This window comes from Aquarana catesbeiana, linkage group LG06 (genome assembly GCF_042186555.1).
Source record: "Aquarana catesbeiana isolate 2022-GZ linkage group LG06, ASM4218655v1, whole genome shotgun sequence".
In the NCBI taxonomy this organism is placed as follows: domain Eukaryota; kingdom Metazoa; phylum Chordata; class Amphibia; order Anura; family Ranidae; genus Aquarana; species Aquarana catesbeiana.
This window is the reverse complement of record NC_133329.1, coordinates 204788985-204805732: the sequence shown is the minus strand read 5'-3', so window position 1 is coordinate 204805732 and position 16748 is coordinate 204788985. Positions and strand designations below refer to the sequence as shown.

Sequence of the window (16748 nt, the reverse complement as noted above, 5' to 3'; positions counted from 1 at the left end):
TACATAGGCAGAGTGGGGACCTGCCTTTGTAAACAAGATGGATCCCCATTCTGACAGATGACATGACAGATCTACTGCTCCCAGTCATTGGGAACAGTGATCTTTGTTATGTCCCAGGCAGCCCATCCCCCTACAGTTAGAACACACCTAGGGAACAGTGTTAACCCCTTGATCATCCCCTAGTGTTAACCCCTTCCCTGCCAGTGTCATTTTTACATTGATCAGTGCATTTTTACAGCACTGATCAATGTAATAATGTCACTGGTCCCCAAAAAGTGTGATTTGGGGTCAGAATTGTCCGCCGCATTGTCGCAGTCCCGCTAAAAATCGCAGATTGCCAACATAACCAGTAAAAACAATAACAAAATTAAAAGTGCCTAAATCTATCCCATAGTTTGAAGACACAATCATTTTTGCGCAAACCAATAAATATACGCCTATTGCAATTTTGTTTTACCAAAAATATGTAGAATATATAATCAGCCTAAACTGATGAATACATTTGTTTTTTAGATATTCTTTTTGGATATGTATTATAGCAAAAAGTAAGCTCTGTGGGGATAAAGGAAGTCAATTTTGTTTGGGTGCAGTGTTGCATGACCGCGCAATTGTCAGTTAAAGTGACGCAGTGTCGTATCACAAAAAATGGCATGGTCATTAGGGGGGAAATTCTTCCGGTCCTTAAGTGGTTAAACTGTAGCAGTTTGCCTTTGTCAAAGAAGTTTTTTGCCCAGATAGATATCTCGGGGTCCAGGCGGTGTGGGGTATGATCTGGGAGACCAGGGGGAAACTGTGGAAATCGATCGATTGGGGTCAGATGTCTGAGGGAGGAAGCGAGATTTAATTTTCTACATAAAAGGATTATGTATCTTGAGCTGGATACACACCCACGAAGACTGTTTAACCCTTTCACTGCCAAGTACATATGCACCTACAGAAGTGCCCGCAGGTGGCCAAGTCTGTACGGCATACAGACCTCATTTCTCCCTCTCCTATAAGCTTATGGTCACTTCAATGACCATAAGCTTATATCAGAATTGTTCAGCAGATTCTGCTGAACAATTCTATAACTCTGATCAGCGAATTACAACCCGCTGATAAGAATTATTAACCCCTGTGACTGCCCCCCCCACCCATGCCGCTGCTTCCCTGTCCCCTGCCACTCCACCTCCCGCCGTTACTTTTCAACTTAAACTTCCCCCCGCTCTCCTTTACCACCCCCTTCACCCCCTTCTTCCCCCCCACCACTGATCCCCCCCTCCACCCGATCCGACTTCCCCCAAACCGGATCCCCGCATGCCACCATCATTAGCCGGCATCCCTCCTGTGCCGCTTCAGGTGCTTCATGGGGCTTGGGGGGATCCAGATGTGTCCCCTGCTGGTCAGATCACCCCCCCCAACTGCCCCTGCACCCCCAACCCCCTCTGAGCGGCATCTCTCCTTCCCTCCCGCCACCTGCAGCTTCTCCCTGCACTGATCTCTGCAATCTGTCAGCCTGGGGAGCGGGGCGGGGGCGGTAAGGGCTTGAGGGGGCTTAATAGAATTGTTTACCAAGCTCCCTCTTGTACTACAGTGGATATAGGCAGTGATCGCTCCTATATCCACTGACAGCTGATACAGTATATAGTAACTGCGAGTGTTACACTGTCATTTTCTGAATGAATGAGGAATCTCTATACAGACTCTCTACATAAGGAACTGATGTGCCTTTCTCCCTTTACCTCCCCCCCCCGGACTTCCTCCGTGACGCTCCCCCCTTTTTTTTTTTTTTTTTTTTTATCTTTTGCAGGTTGTTTTCTTTTCCTTTTTTATATAACATTTGTGATGACGTTCTTTTTTTATCCCTCTGTCTTCATGCATAGAGGTACACTCAAGTAAGTGGCAGGACCTCTGGTATAGTCTTGTTAAGTTGATGTAACTCTTGGTCCAGCTACCATGTATGTAGCGTGTTTTTCTTTGTTAGCCTGAGATGTCAGTCTGGGTCACTCTCGTGCTGCAGGAGGATGTTTCCCCAATCCCAGCGAGACTGACGGGTTGGTCTTTTTACACATCCCCCCCTATTTCCTCAGGTAAGATCACTTACCTCGAGTGTTTCACTAAATCTCATTCGACACTCAAGGCTCTCAAACAATCACACAAAGTAGCTGTTCTCTTCCGCCCCCCTGATTACTTTTATTTTTCTACAATAAGAAGATGTAATCAGTGATGGTACTTGGTAGAATTGTTTGTAATGGTTCAATTACCTCATTTGATGTTTAAAGGGCTCTATAGCACCCTGGTTTTAGACTTCACCTTGGTTATTAAGTTATTTTTCTAGCGTTAGTGGTAAGTTCCCCACTATACTCACCCTATTCTAAACAAAGTTAATCCTTCATTCCCCGGATTGCAACCTTCCTGAGGTCGCCGTCCCTTCTCACGTCCCCACACAGCGGTCCCACTGGGATTTTTTCTGACCCTCCAGATTTTCCCTCTTTTAAGGTGACTTAGCTAGACTAACACCACCTCTGGTTGAACTCTTCTTTACTCCTTCTCTATTCTCTTTACTCCTTCTTTCCTGCATCCCTCTTACTTTCCCTGACCGCTCCCCCGTCTCCTTCCTTGGTTTCCTCTCTCCCCCCCGTCCTTTTTTTTTCTCTCTCCATAACTTTGATTTCCTCTTCCTGATTGAATCTGCCCCTGCCCCTCCTAGTGGTACCCCCCCCACCGTTCTTTTATCTGCACAATACTTCCGGTCCCAAACCATGCCTTCCCTGACGTTGAAATGCCTATCTCTAAACGTGAAGGGCCTTAACCTACCAGAGAAAAGGTCACAAGTCTTATCTTCTCTCACCAAACACAGAACCCACTTCATATTCTTGCAGGAGATCCACTTTCGCTCGGATGCCATCCCTAAACTGTCTAATCATATTTACCGAACAGTGTTCCACTCCACAAATCCGGATTCTAAGACAAAAGGTGTTTCTATCCTTATATCAAAAAACGCTAACTTCCAAGTATCTGATTCCCTTGTTGACCCAGAAGGCAGGTATATTTTCCTTAAGGGTTCTTATGCTTCAAAACCAATCACATTAGCTAATATTTACTGCCCAAACGACCACCAAGTCGTCTTCTTGAGGAAAACATGTGACCTACTGGCTTCTTTCCAGTCAGGAATAGTACTCCTATAAGGGGATTTCAACATCCCCCTAAATCCCTTACTGGACTCCTCCACAGGAACATCTACTTTAACTTACAAAGCATTACGCCAGATTAACTTACAGCTTCAATCCTTGACCTTACATGACGTGTGGCGCACTTTGTTCCCCACAGATAAGGACTATACCTTCTTTTCGGACCCACACCAAAAATACTCTAGGATCAACTATTTTTTTCTCTCTCAGTCAGACCTTCCTCTGCTCCAACGGTCCACTATAGAACCAATGTTTCTGTCAGATCACCACCCGATCACGGTGACCTTATCTTTCCCTGAATCCTATTTTAGAACAAAGACTTGGCGTCTGAACCCTTCCCTTCTCAAAGATTCTTTAGTGACAGACCATGTCCGCACGAGAATTCAGCAATATTTTGCAGAAAACTCGAATCCGGAGACCTCTCCAATCTCCCTCTGGGAAGCACATAAGTGCGTGATTCGAGGTGAACTAATCGCCCTGGCCACAAAAGCTAAGAAACAGCGTCAAGAATACATAAATTCTCTTATCAGGACAATTGGTTCCCTTGGAACCTCTCACAAACTGACCCACGCGCAAGCCACCCTACAGGAATTAACACACACCCGAGCCCTGCTTTTAGAGGAGCTGGGCAAGCCCTCTAGGAGACGTTACATCCTTGGCCAGAGGATTTGCTATGAACAGGGCAACAAGTGTGGTCGTCTATTGGCGCGCACAGTCCAAAATTCAAAACTTTCCTCTACAATCCACCATATACGTGACCCTGGGGGGTCTTCTGGCCAAGAATGAGGACATTGCCAAAGATTTTGAAAGATTCTATCTTAAATTATATAATCTGCAGGTGCATGCGCGGTAGCTTCTAAGATGGCCACGGGTCACTGAAGCTCCGCTCCACCATGGCCCTGTACGTACAGCATCCAGAGAGCTTCCCCTAGCCCCACACCGGGATTTACAAGCGGGGGAGACCCCCGGGAACCTGTTTATGATAGCAGCACAAGCAAGGAGGAGCCTTACGAGCCAGATGACCACGGCGGCAGGCCCGGTCAGTTATGCCAAGATGGTGGTGGCTCCACGAGGCACCTGCAGCAATGGGGAGGATATTGAGTCCATCGCTGATCAGGAGGCACGGTCACCACTATCTCCAGGTACCGATTTCCCCCCTCTTCCTCTGGGAGCTTCTCCAGCATCTACAGAGTCCCTGCTGGGCAGAATGCAAAACGGTCTCCCCTCCACCCCAATGTTAGACCCACACACAGGCCTGCTGTTATCAATGACTGAAGCGAACATGGCCGCTACTATTCCCACAGACTTTCCTTCCATGATGGAAGCTTTTTCTCAATTGCTCTCAAGGAGCCTGGCTCAAAATGCCGAACACATTACCTCCTCCATCCATGCTGATTTACAGCAGATGGGACAGAGAATAGACGTGATTGAAAAACGATCGAATTAACCAAAATTCTGACAGAATACAAGAAATGCAAGAACAACTGGAAACAGCTTTTGCCAAAATCGATGATCTCGAAAATCGTTCAAGACGTTACAATTTCAGAATACGCGGTCTCCCCGAAACAGAGACGGACGTGAAGACGGCAGTAAAAACCTTGCTGAAAGACCTTATACCGGACATAGCAGAGCATCGATTGGAACTGGACAGAGCCCACAGAGCACTGTAACCCCCACGCTCGGACGGTCTCCCAAGAGACATCATTGTAAAACTCCATTTTTTCTCCCTTAAGGAAGAGGTAATGAGGAGGTCCAGGTCTCTGGATAATCTAAAGTTGATGGGTCATAACATTTTCGCAGACTTATCACCTTACACGGTTCAGAGAAGACGCTCTCTCAAACCGCTGCTCCAGCTTTTGACCGAGAAAGCTATATTATACAGGTGGTCATTCCCACTGAGACTGAACTTCTCATTCAGAAATAAAAGTTTTGGCTTCTCATCGTTTGCAGAAGGAGAACGTTTACTACTTCAATTGGGCCTGATGTCACAAGAACCAGCACACTCCCAGACGGGAAGAAGTACACCGTCATCAACTAAACGCCCACCTCCGGCAAGTCCCCTCCAACCTACCTGGCTCAAGCAGAGTTATAAACGCTCCAAAGAAAACATTCCCCCTTGAAGTCTGAATCCCCTTTGGAAACAAATTGCAGATACAGGACTTTAAGTCCCCCTTTGTGCCTTCCTCCGATCCGGATGGAGCTTTCCGGTTCATTTCCCTGCCATCGTGATGGAATCACCAAGAATACTCTGACTCGTGTTTCTGGAGTTCCCAATCCTCCATAGGTCCTTCGACCAATAGTGCAAGAGGCTCCCAATTTTATTTTACTTCCTTGAGGGGTTGGGGTGGAGGGGGGAGGGAGGTATCTCCTAATATTGTTCCGGTTCCCTTTTCAACCAGTTACTCCTATATTAGAAGGTTTTCTTCGGACACTTAACTCTCTTCAAATGTAAGGAACTGGGAATTGGGGGCGCCAGCAAAGTCCCAAATATGTTGCCTGATGTTTAGACAGGTCAAATATAAGTTAGTTGCACAGGTTTTAAGCTCAAGCTCTTGTTTCATCTTTGTTGGCTATTTCTATTATCAGGTATTTTTAGGCTGACATCCTATGCGGAGCACCGAATGTTAGTGGTTTTCCTCAAGTAAAAATCCCCTTCTCTCCACCCTGGGCCCCTCGCAGATTGGGGGGGACCCGGGATGGAGAGGACATTATCTGAAGATCTCTCGGTTAGTTAGTAAGGTCAAGGATCTCTCAGTGGGGACGTTCTGTGTTAATTTCAGTTTTTAATATTGGTTTGTTATAGCGTACGTATCACATTTTCAGTTTCATTACATCATAGTTGGCGGGCCATGGTGGCTTCAATGCACCTCCAGTTGGTTCCAGGGGCAACAATCTTGCACCTGGTCCCCTGGCTGGCTACCCTAACAACAGGGTGCCAGTCCTCTCAGGACAAAGGGCAAAGGATGGCTAGACCATCCTTCCCTGGGATATGGGGGGGGTCTGGGGACTCCCGAGTTTTTGGTTTAAATTTGTTTGTATGCTCTAATACGGTACAAGATATTGTAGTTTTAATGGTAATTGTAACAATTGTGTTTTTTCTCTTTCTCTCTTTCACCCCGTTTCTTCTCCTTTATCTCTCGTCGCTTCTGAGCGCTTCCAGGTTCCAGGTACGCCTACGGCTTCTCCTCCCAGGTCTATCATTCGACATTGCCACATCATCTCCTCTGAAAAGCATAATCCCCATCTATTAGAAAGGTATGAAACGATTTTTAGTTTTGGAATCTATACAAACACAACATGACTGTCCAACGTGAATCCAACCCTGAGGGTTATCTCGCATAACACACAGGGTTTGAACTCCCCCATAAAACGCAGAAAGATTTTCCAGCTCTATAAATCCATGCACGCCGACATTCTTTTCCTGCAAGAGACGCATTTCCCCATAACTTATCAAACTAAATTCCTCCATCATCCATTCCCTCAATTCTTTCTTTCCTCAGCCTCCAACAAAACAAAGGGAGTTGCCATATGTTTCGCCAGACATGTCAATATCTCACAGCCAGAGACAGTCTCAGACCCTATGGGACGCTACATTTTGGTCACAGGGAACATAGACGGGGAACAATACACGTTCATCTCCTATTATGCCCCCAATAAAGGTCAGAAAGAGTTTTTTGAATTAATGCTAAACAAACTCCGCCCACACCTTAAAGGCACAATTGTGTTCGGGGGACATACTAACGTGGCATTTGATTTCTCCCTACAATCATCTAGTTCGGGGAAATCAAATCCCAAGCGCCCCTCCAGACAGAGTGTACAACTACCAAAAATTCTGAATGAAGAAGGCTTAATTGACATTTGGAGGGAGACCAACCCCCATTCCAAGGATTATATGCATTACTCAGCACCCCATGGCTCTTACGCTAGGATAGACCACATCTTTACCCGTACACATACGATCCCCTTGATACTGAGAACCAAGATAGTGGACTCTCCCCTTTCGGATCACTCGATGGTCACTTTGACCATGGTAAAACCCTCGGGATGTAATAACCCCCCCAGGTGGAGATTACAAGAAACCATCCTTAGTGACTCCATCCAGTGCACTTTTATAGAGGAATCAATTAAAGAGTACTTCAGTTTTAATACAACCGATGAAGTCTCACCGGAAACTGTGTGGGCGGCACACAAACCAGTTATAAGGTGGAAATTAATACAGATAACGGCCAAACTCAAGGCGGAACACAAAGCAGACACTCTTAAACAGACTGAGGAATTCCGAGTTCTAGCCAGGGCACATATAAGACAACCTAACATAGAAACTTTAGCTAATCTTGATAGGGTCCGGGCTCTCCTCAACTTGACCCTGACAACCGCCGCGGAAAAACACCTCCGTTGGACAGGAGCAAAGTACTATTCCCAAAGGCACAGGATTGGCTCTAAATTAGCAGTCAAGATCAGCTCCAAACATTGTCCCTTAGCATTCCCCAAAATAAAGCTGAACTCCGGGGATTTTACCCAAAATCCGAATAAGATAATGGACGCATTTCTTCAATTCTATGCGGATTTATACAAAGCTAAATCACCATCGGGGGCAAATCCCGAGCGGAGTTTCTTGACTCCATAGAGCTCCCATCTCTGGCGGATGATCATAGGGAGATTCTTGAGGGTCCTTTTACACAGGAGGACGTTTTGGACACAATTAAAGCGTTAAAACTGGGATCCGCCCCTGGTCCGGATGGGTTCTCGACGGGATATTATAAAAAATTTGGTGCTACCCTAGCTCACCTAACTAAATTTTTGAATTCCCTTAGGAAAGGGTCCCCGCTGGGCTCTGACCTAAACGCAGCATATATTTCAGTGATCCCCAAACCAGGGAAGGACCCTAGCGAGGTTGGGAATTACCGCCCAATCTCCCTGATTAACAATGATATCAAAATTTTAACTAAGATTCTAGCTAATAGGATGGCGAGTTTCATTCAGTTACATTCATAAAGGCTTTATACCTGGTAGACAGGGTACAGACCAAATTAGAAGGACCATCAATATAATCTCTCTTCTGAAATCCCAATGGGATGGAGCACCTCCCCAAAAGGGCTTTATTCTGTCTATTGACCTTCACAAGGCGTTCGACTCAATAGCAATAGATTGGGCATACCTGTCTGATATCCTAAGATGCTGGGGTTTTGGAAAGTATTTTCTTAACCTCATAAATTCTTTATACTCAAACCCAACAGCCCAAGTTCGTCTGATGGGTAGATACTCGGCTTCATTCCCGATAAAAAGGGGTACCAGACAGGGTTGCCCTCTCTCCCCACTTTTGTTCGCTATAGCGATAGAAACTTTAGCTATAAGTATCAGATCTAACCCTGACATTAAGGGGGTAACCTGCGGAGACCGGGAACATAAATGCGCTCTCTATGCGGATGACCTCTTACTGTACATTACATCCCCCCTGATTTCCATCCCGGTTGTATGTAAGGTACTGGGGACGTTCAGCGCAATCTCAGGTCTGACGGTAAACATGCATAAGTCAACGGTACGTTGGATCTCCTTTCGCAAGTCACTAGAAACTTTGACTTTTCCTGGTCTCCCACGGCTATCCCCTATCTAGGAATACAGCTAATACCTGATATCGGTAGTCTTTTCAAAGCAAACTACCCCCCCATGGTCCAAAATTGTAGAAGAGAACTGGAAAGATGGGCGGGATGTGGTCTGTCCTGGCTAGGAAGAGTGCATGCTATCAAGATGACACTATTACCCCAACTCTTATACTTATTCAGATCCCTACCCATCCCCCTCACAAAAAGTTTCCTACATAAGTTACAATCTGATATAATCCGTTTTGTATGGGGAAATAAGGGCTATAGATGTCCGTCTAGTATACTCCTCCAATTACGCACACAGGGAGGTCTGGGGCTCCCTGACCTTTGGGGATACTATCTTTCACAAATCTCAATGATTTTTAGCAGAGCTCCAAAACCTGACTGGCTTTCCATGGAAAGGTGGGCTACGCCCCTCAACACCATTGACTTTCTCATGTGGTGCAACCTCAAAAACAGACCGGCTATAATGGTCCCCACTTTATCACATTCCATTGCAGTATGTACTAAATTATTTACAAGACCGGCCTTGATATCTCCTCTAAAACCCCTCTCTCACATCTTTCATAACCCTAACTTCCCACCTGGATTGGATATTCGAGCATTTAAATGGTGGACGGACAAAGGCATCTACAGAATAGGTCATTTTCTCACCCCAGCAGGCCCCCTTACCTTATCCCACTGTGAACGCATACTGGAAATGCCTGCTGCAGAAAATTTTAGATTTTCACAAATTTCTAATTTCCTTAATTCTAATTGGACTAACAAGTATGAACTTCCTGCTTTTACCCCGTATGAACATTGGTGCACAAATATTTACAACCAAAAAGGAGGCATATCTGTGATCTACTCAGCGATTATGTCGAACCCAGATAAGCCAAGATATGCAAAGACCTGGGAGGAGGACACTGGCGGAACGTGGTCTCCAAAGGAATGGTTCAGAGTTTGGTCCCGTTCATACACAGGTATTTGGAACATCTCTCTGATAGAGGCCAGCATCAAAGTATTGGCAAGATGGTACTATGTGCCCGCCAGATTGGCTGCGATTTATCCTGGGACATCTCCACTGTGCTTTAGAGGGTGTGAAATGGAGGGCACAATGTTTCACATATGGTGGTCCTGCCCCCGTATTAGACCCTTCTGGAGGAAAATATTCCTTACCATCGGTACTATAATTAAGGTTTCAGTAGCGCCTAGCCCCCATATAGCTTTGTTTAATCACACTATACCTAATATAAATAAAAGATCTCAAGCTCTCGCATTCTTCATTTTGTTGGGGGCCAAGCTTACTATAGCTAAATCATGGAAAAGGCCTAGTGTCATTCCAATGCTGTAGGAGAAAAGTATCTTGGATAATGTCCCAGGAGAAGATTGTGGCGAAGCTGCTTGACAAATTTGAAAGATTTCTTGCTACCTGGGAACCGTGGGCAATCTATTGTAATATTCCGCTCTTACCAGGAATGGAACCTGGTTTGGACAGAATTATGCTGGGTACATGACACTACACCTCCTCTCCTCTGCTCTTCCGTCTTTTAACACGTTTTGTTTCTTTCCTTTCAGGGACGGGCTAGTCCCTTTCACTCTCACACCTCATATTGATTTGAAACATCTTTTGAGGGGTGTTCTGGTGGGACGGCTGTCGGATCCGCTGTCGGGATCACAGGGGTCCCCTGGGCGGTCCGGACCAGGTAGCCCCTCCATTACAGACCCTTTGGTCCGAATAGTACTCTACTGAGGAACGAAGTTATTTAAGTTGGGTTAATTTATGACAGTCTTATTCCAACAGGCCTCAAATGGATCCAATGAGTACAATGTTAAAGTTGATATCGTTTATATCTATGAATTCTGTATTGACCGTCTGGATAATGAGAGGTAGGGGTCAGACAGCCCAAGGATATGCATAGTGGCGAATCTATGGGAGGGAGGTGCTGCTCCTCTCGTTATGACACAGCCAGTACCCAGTTGGGGTGTCTAGAGGGGGGCAGCCCTCCCACCATGGAGGATTAGCGGATACACCTCTCCTCACAGAAAGTAGAGTTATATATTGATCTCTTTCTTTGTATGTCTTCCTTTTCGAAACTTCGTTCTCTTGAGAGTATTGTGGATTGACAGCATATCATTGTATACTGCAATAGTCTGTATTGTTTATATTTCTGCAAAACTTAATAAAAATCTTTCAAAATGAAAAAAAATTATATAATCTGAAGCCCACCAGTTCCTCACGGAATAATGTTGACACACGTACCGCACTTATCAAAGAATTCCTCTCCTGCTACAGCCCCAAACCAATATCTCCCCAACAGTCCCGGGACCTGGAAGGCCCTATGTCAGCATTGGAACTAGATATAGCTATGAAGCAAATGAAAACGGGCAAAGCCCCGGGCCCAGATGGTTTTTCCTTCCAGTATTATAAAGCCTTTACTGAATCATTAGCTCCTAAACTCCTGGACACGTTTAACGCCCTTTCGAACCCCCAGACTAAACCAGACAGAATGCTAGTTGCGCACATTGCGGTGATCCAAGGGCAAGGATGCTTCGTTAGTTGCTAATTACCGACCGATATCTCTCTTAAACGTGGATATCAAAATCTATGCGAAAATCTTAGCAAACAGACTACTTCCACTGGTGCCTGACCTTATATCTTTAGACCAGGTCAGTTTTGTCCCTGGGCGGGAGGCTAGGGACAACACCATCCGCACATTAAATTTACATCACTGGCTCACGGCTTCCAAATCACACGGATTCCTTCTCTCACTTGATGCTGAGAAGGCGTTCGACAGGGTGGCCTAGGACTACATGCAGGAGGTGCTCACTGCTATAGGTTAGGGGACCCGCATGTTGTCATATATTATGGCCTTGTACATGGGCCCCTCCACAGCGGTGAAAGTCAATGGCCACCTGTCGGACACCTTTCCCATTAGCAATGGCACACGCCAGGGGTGTCCACTTTCACCACTGATATACATCTTAACCCTGGAACCCTTCCTCAATAGGTTGAGAGGTAATCCAAATATTCAGGGGATCACTGTGAAAAATAGAGAGTTTAGGGTCGCAGCCTTCACTGACGACATTCTACTCTATTTGCAATTGCCCCGTATCTCCCTGCCCAATCTTCTCAAAGATATTGAATACTTTGATACCTTATCAAACCTTAAAATCAATTATACCAAGTCACAGGCTCTAAACTTCTCCCTTCCTTCCCAGATAGTGACACATTGTCAAGAGTCATTCCCATTTCGATGGGAACAAGACACACTCACATACCTTGGCATTCAAATCCCCACCCGCCTGTCAGACCTCTACTCGAAAAATTTTCACTCGGTCCTTCTTCAGACCCAAAAACATCTCAAAGATTGGATGGGCCTAAATGTCTCCTGGTTCGGTCGTTCAGCTCTGATTAAAATGATTGTCTTGCCTCGCCTACTCTACATTATGCAATCGAACCCCATCTTCTTACCAGCAGGCTTCTTTAAATCCTATCGGAAAGCTTGCTCTGCCTTCCTGTAGAAGGACTCTTCACCTCGCATTAAATTCTCCAGACTCACACAACCTAAGTCTAGAGGGGGAATAGGCCTACCAGACCTCCAAAAATACCATGCCGCCTGTCACCTCACAAGGATCGCTGATTGGAACATTCATGCCTTTAAAAAAGCATGGGTTTTCCTAGAGAAATACTTCTCGTCAGGACCCTTACACCTTCTCCCATGGCTACCTTCTCAGAACTGGCCCCATACCCTCTCAGCTCACCCGCTCATTCACTCTACACTCCTGGCTTTCAGAAAGACTTTGTTATGTGGACCATCTATCCCTCTCCCGAGCCCTTTAACCACTTTACGGGGGAACCTTGACTTTCCACCGGGGGCCTCTTAAGACTTTTTAAATCAGGAGTTGCCATTTGAGGACGTCCTAGCACTCCAGTTCAATTCTAATGAGAAGCCCTTATCCTTTGAAACCCTAAAGTCCACCACCAAGATGTCCTCTCTCTCCTTTTGGACCTACAGACAAATTCGACATTTTCTCACAACTCATGCCAGTCAGTCGGTCTGGACATGACAACTCACGCCCTTTGAATCCTTGTGCCATCGTAAAACACCGCACAGACACTTAATCTCCCTCCTTTATACCCTTCTTTTAGAGACCCCAACGCAGACCCCTGCCCCTTCACAAATCTCCTTGAATAGAGATCTTCAAAGGTCTCTTTCCACGGAGGACTGGAACACTATCTATGAATACGCACATAAAGGTTAATTGAACGTGGCCATCCAAGAAAATGGCTATAAGGTGATCACTAAGTGGTATAGGACCCCGTCGCGTCTTCACAAATTTTTCCCCAACATTCCTGATACATGCTGGAGATGTGGGTTGGGGGTGGGAACTATGCTTCATGTGTGGTGGGACTGTGTGAACATCCAGTCCTTTTGGAGGGAGGTCCACAGCCTCATCTCGCATATCACTACCTACACTTTGGACTACACCCCGTCCCAATTTCTCTTGCACCATACATCGCTACCCAAAAAAGACTACTACAAATCCTTAGCCATGCATATGGTTAACGCCGCCAGACTTTGTATACCCAGACACTGGCATTCCACTAGCATTCCAACAGTCAGGGAATGGTTTGCACGGATTTCCTCCATAAAAGAAATGGAGGAACTGATTTTCACCTTGCAAGACAGGATGCATACATTTTCAGCTACTTGGGCTTGCTGGTCCCATTTCGCTACCACTGAATGCTACCTTCAGTATGTACCTTAGGGCTGACTGACGTGTGCAGCAATGTCTCAATTGCCCTGTTGGGGGGGGCAGGTGCGGATCCACTCGCTTCCCCCCTCTGATTTTCCCACTTTGAGCTTATCCCCCCTCCCCCCTTTTTTTTCTTGTTTTAATTTTTCTCTTCTCTCTTCTTTCCCTTTATTTTTTCCGGTGACGGGCACCTTGTCCTCGTCCTGTCAGGATACATTGCAATCTAAATGATGAACATACTTGAGTTACTGAGCCCTTTCCTCCCCTCAATCTATGCTGGGGGGAGGGATGGGGGGGAGGGGACGATAGAAAATTATGATCCTGCGCCCCCTTACGCATAATTACAACTTCATGCCTCGGTAATGTTCGATTTTAACCATTTTGCAAAAAGACGCAATGTAAAAATTAAATTTTTTTGTTATTAACCACTTACGGGCCACCATCCATCGTTATACGTCAATACTTTGAAGAGGGATATTGTTATGGCAGCAGCTAGCTGCCATAACCCCAGTATCCTCTCTTTCAGCGTGTGGCCTGCTTTCAGACAAAAGTGGTCCCAGCGGCGGATTTGGCGCAAGATCACTTTTATCAGCGGCGGGAGAGGGCCCCCTCCCACCGTGCTCTGGTGCCCTCTGTCGCTTACCAGAGATGCCTGCAGTGGTGGAGGTCATCAGGACCTCTTCAGTGTTAGGTATTGAGCTGAGTGAGGGGAAGATGGCCCCCACCCAGCTCCATACCAATGCAGGGCGGAAGCGACGCCAAAACGTCATTTCCGCCCATAGCTCTTAAGGCAACTTTTTTTTTCCCAAACAACTTTTTGTTTTTTGTTTTATTGCATTTTAGTGTAAATATGAGTAAATATGAGACCTAAGGTCTTTTTGAACCCAGATCTCATATTTAAGAGGTCCTGTCATGCTTTTTTCTATTACAAAGAATGTTTACATTCCTTGTAATAGAAATAAATGTGACACATTTTTTTTTAAAGAACAGTGTAAAAATAAAGGTAAAATAATTTTTTTTTTTAAATTAAACATCCAAACATGAATTCTCATGGTCAGGCCGCCTGGCAGCCTTTAAAATGATGGTATTGCCACGGTTGCTCTACATATTTTGCAGGCTCCCTATACCACTTTCATCTGACTACCTGAAATCTCTCCAATCCATCCTAAGCCAATTTGTTTGGCAAGGGAAAAAATCTAGATGTAGTCACACGAAACTTATTAAACACAGATCCGCGGGGGGAATAGGATACATAGACTTTAAAGACTACTTCAATGCCACCATTCTATCACAAATGAAAGAATGGATGAATACCCCACCCAAAACTCTCTGGAGCAATATAGAAAATCACAAGACACCGGGCACAAACCTCGACAACTGGTTATTTAGTACCTCTACACATAATCCTCACATTTTCCACTACTCACCCACTGTCCAAGCCTCAGTTAAAGTGTGGCATACACTACACAATACCAAATGGTAACACGTACTGACGAAACCACTACACATTCCTTTAAACACCTTAAAGCTTCTTACTCCTGACCTAATACTCCCATCCTGGATTACTGACCGGGTAACATACACACAAGAACTTTGCGATCTAACAACCTGCAAATCCTTCTCACAAATAGGCAAAGACCTCAATGCACCCTCCAAAGACTTCCTCAGCTACTTCAGATTACAAAACTGCTTGAAGGCACACACATCTCTAGAAGGAAAACTACCCTTGAAACTATGGAACTACTTCTTTACAGAACGCTCTAACACTAAAGGGACTTCCCTCATATACTCATTCCTACAGGAAAAAAACATGTTCAGCAAATCCAAACCTCTCCTTGACTGGGAAACTGACCTACAGACACAATTCACAGATGCCCAATGGCAACAGGCAATCACATCTATTTACAAAGCAACAACTTGTACCTCCCTTTGGGAAATCACCCAAAAAACTCTAATGAGATGGTACCTAACTCCGTCCAGACTAGACAAATTCCACAAACACGCCTCACACGACTGCTGGAGAAACTGTGGCCATATGGGCACCCTCCTCCACATTCTTTGGTCTTGCCCAAATGTAACCCAGCTTTGGAAAAATGTGGCATCCATACTCCAAGACATACTCCATAGCTCAGTTACAATTACTCCACACTTAGCCATTCCTAATCTGACAATAGAAGATTTTCCCATACACCAAAGAACAGTGATTATACACGTCCTCCTAGCTACCAAACTCTTGATCACTAGAAACTGGAAATCTGACAACATTCCCTCCCTTACGGAAGTTACTAACTTAGTACAAACCCATTTCACTTATGAAACCCTTTTGTCACGCAGCAAACAATCCCATACAAAGACACTAACTCGCTGGAACCCATGGGTCCTTTGGTACTCAAAAAAGAATTAACGATTGAAGTAAGGTTTAACAATTGAATGCCCTGTCTCTCTATTCGCCTTCCACTTGAAGCTCTCCCCCCCCCCTTCCCTTATCCCTCCTTGCCCCTCCTTCCTCTTGCACCCCTCCCCTCTTTACCCCACCCCTCCTCCTATCATTCCAGGTCAACTGTTCTACCCTATGTTTATAATCACTTTGTTAACAATTTTTTTCTTTCTCATAGAACGTTATTCATAAAATCGCTATTCAGACTATACTTACAATATCTAGTCTGTAAACTTACATTTACATGTTCATGTTCCTGTTCCTTACTATGACTTCATAACCTGTAATATGTAAAACTCAATAAAAATTTATTGGAAAAAAAAAAAATGAAACATCCCTCGTCCCGCCGAACTCGCGTGCCAAAGCGAACGCATACGCGAGTAGAGCCCGCATATGAAAACGGTGTTCAAACCACACGTGAGGTATCACTGCAATCATTAGAGTGAGAGAAATAATTCTAGCCCTAGACCTCCTCTAACTCAAAACATGCAACCTGTATAATTTTTTAAACAACGCATATGGAGATTTTTAAGGGGAAAAGCTTGTCGCTATTCCACGAGCGGGCGCAACTTTGAAGAGTGACATGTTGGGTATCAATTTACTCGGTGTAACATCATAATTGGGCTAACTTTACTGTTGTCTTACTTTTTAATTTAAAAAAGTGTATTTTTTCCAAAAAAAGTGTGCTTGTAAGGCAGCTGCGCAAAAACAGGTGTGGCAGAAAGTATTGCAATGACCATCATTTTATTCTCTAGGGTGTTAGAAAAAAATATATATAATGTTTGGGGGTTCCAA

The 16748-nt window shown here is 45.1% G+C and overlaps 1 protein-coding gene across 1 annotated transcript in view; it reads right to left on the bottom strand.

The window, feature by feature from the left end:
* Positions 1-16748, bottom strand: part of GRIN2A (glutamate ionotropic receptor NMDA type subunit 2A) — a 1538644-nt gene that overhangs the window by 1145519 nt on the left and 376377 nt on the right. The window lies entirely within an intron of this gene.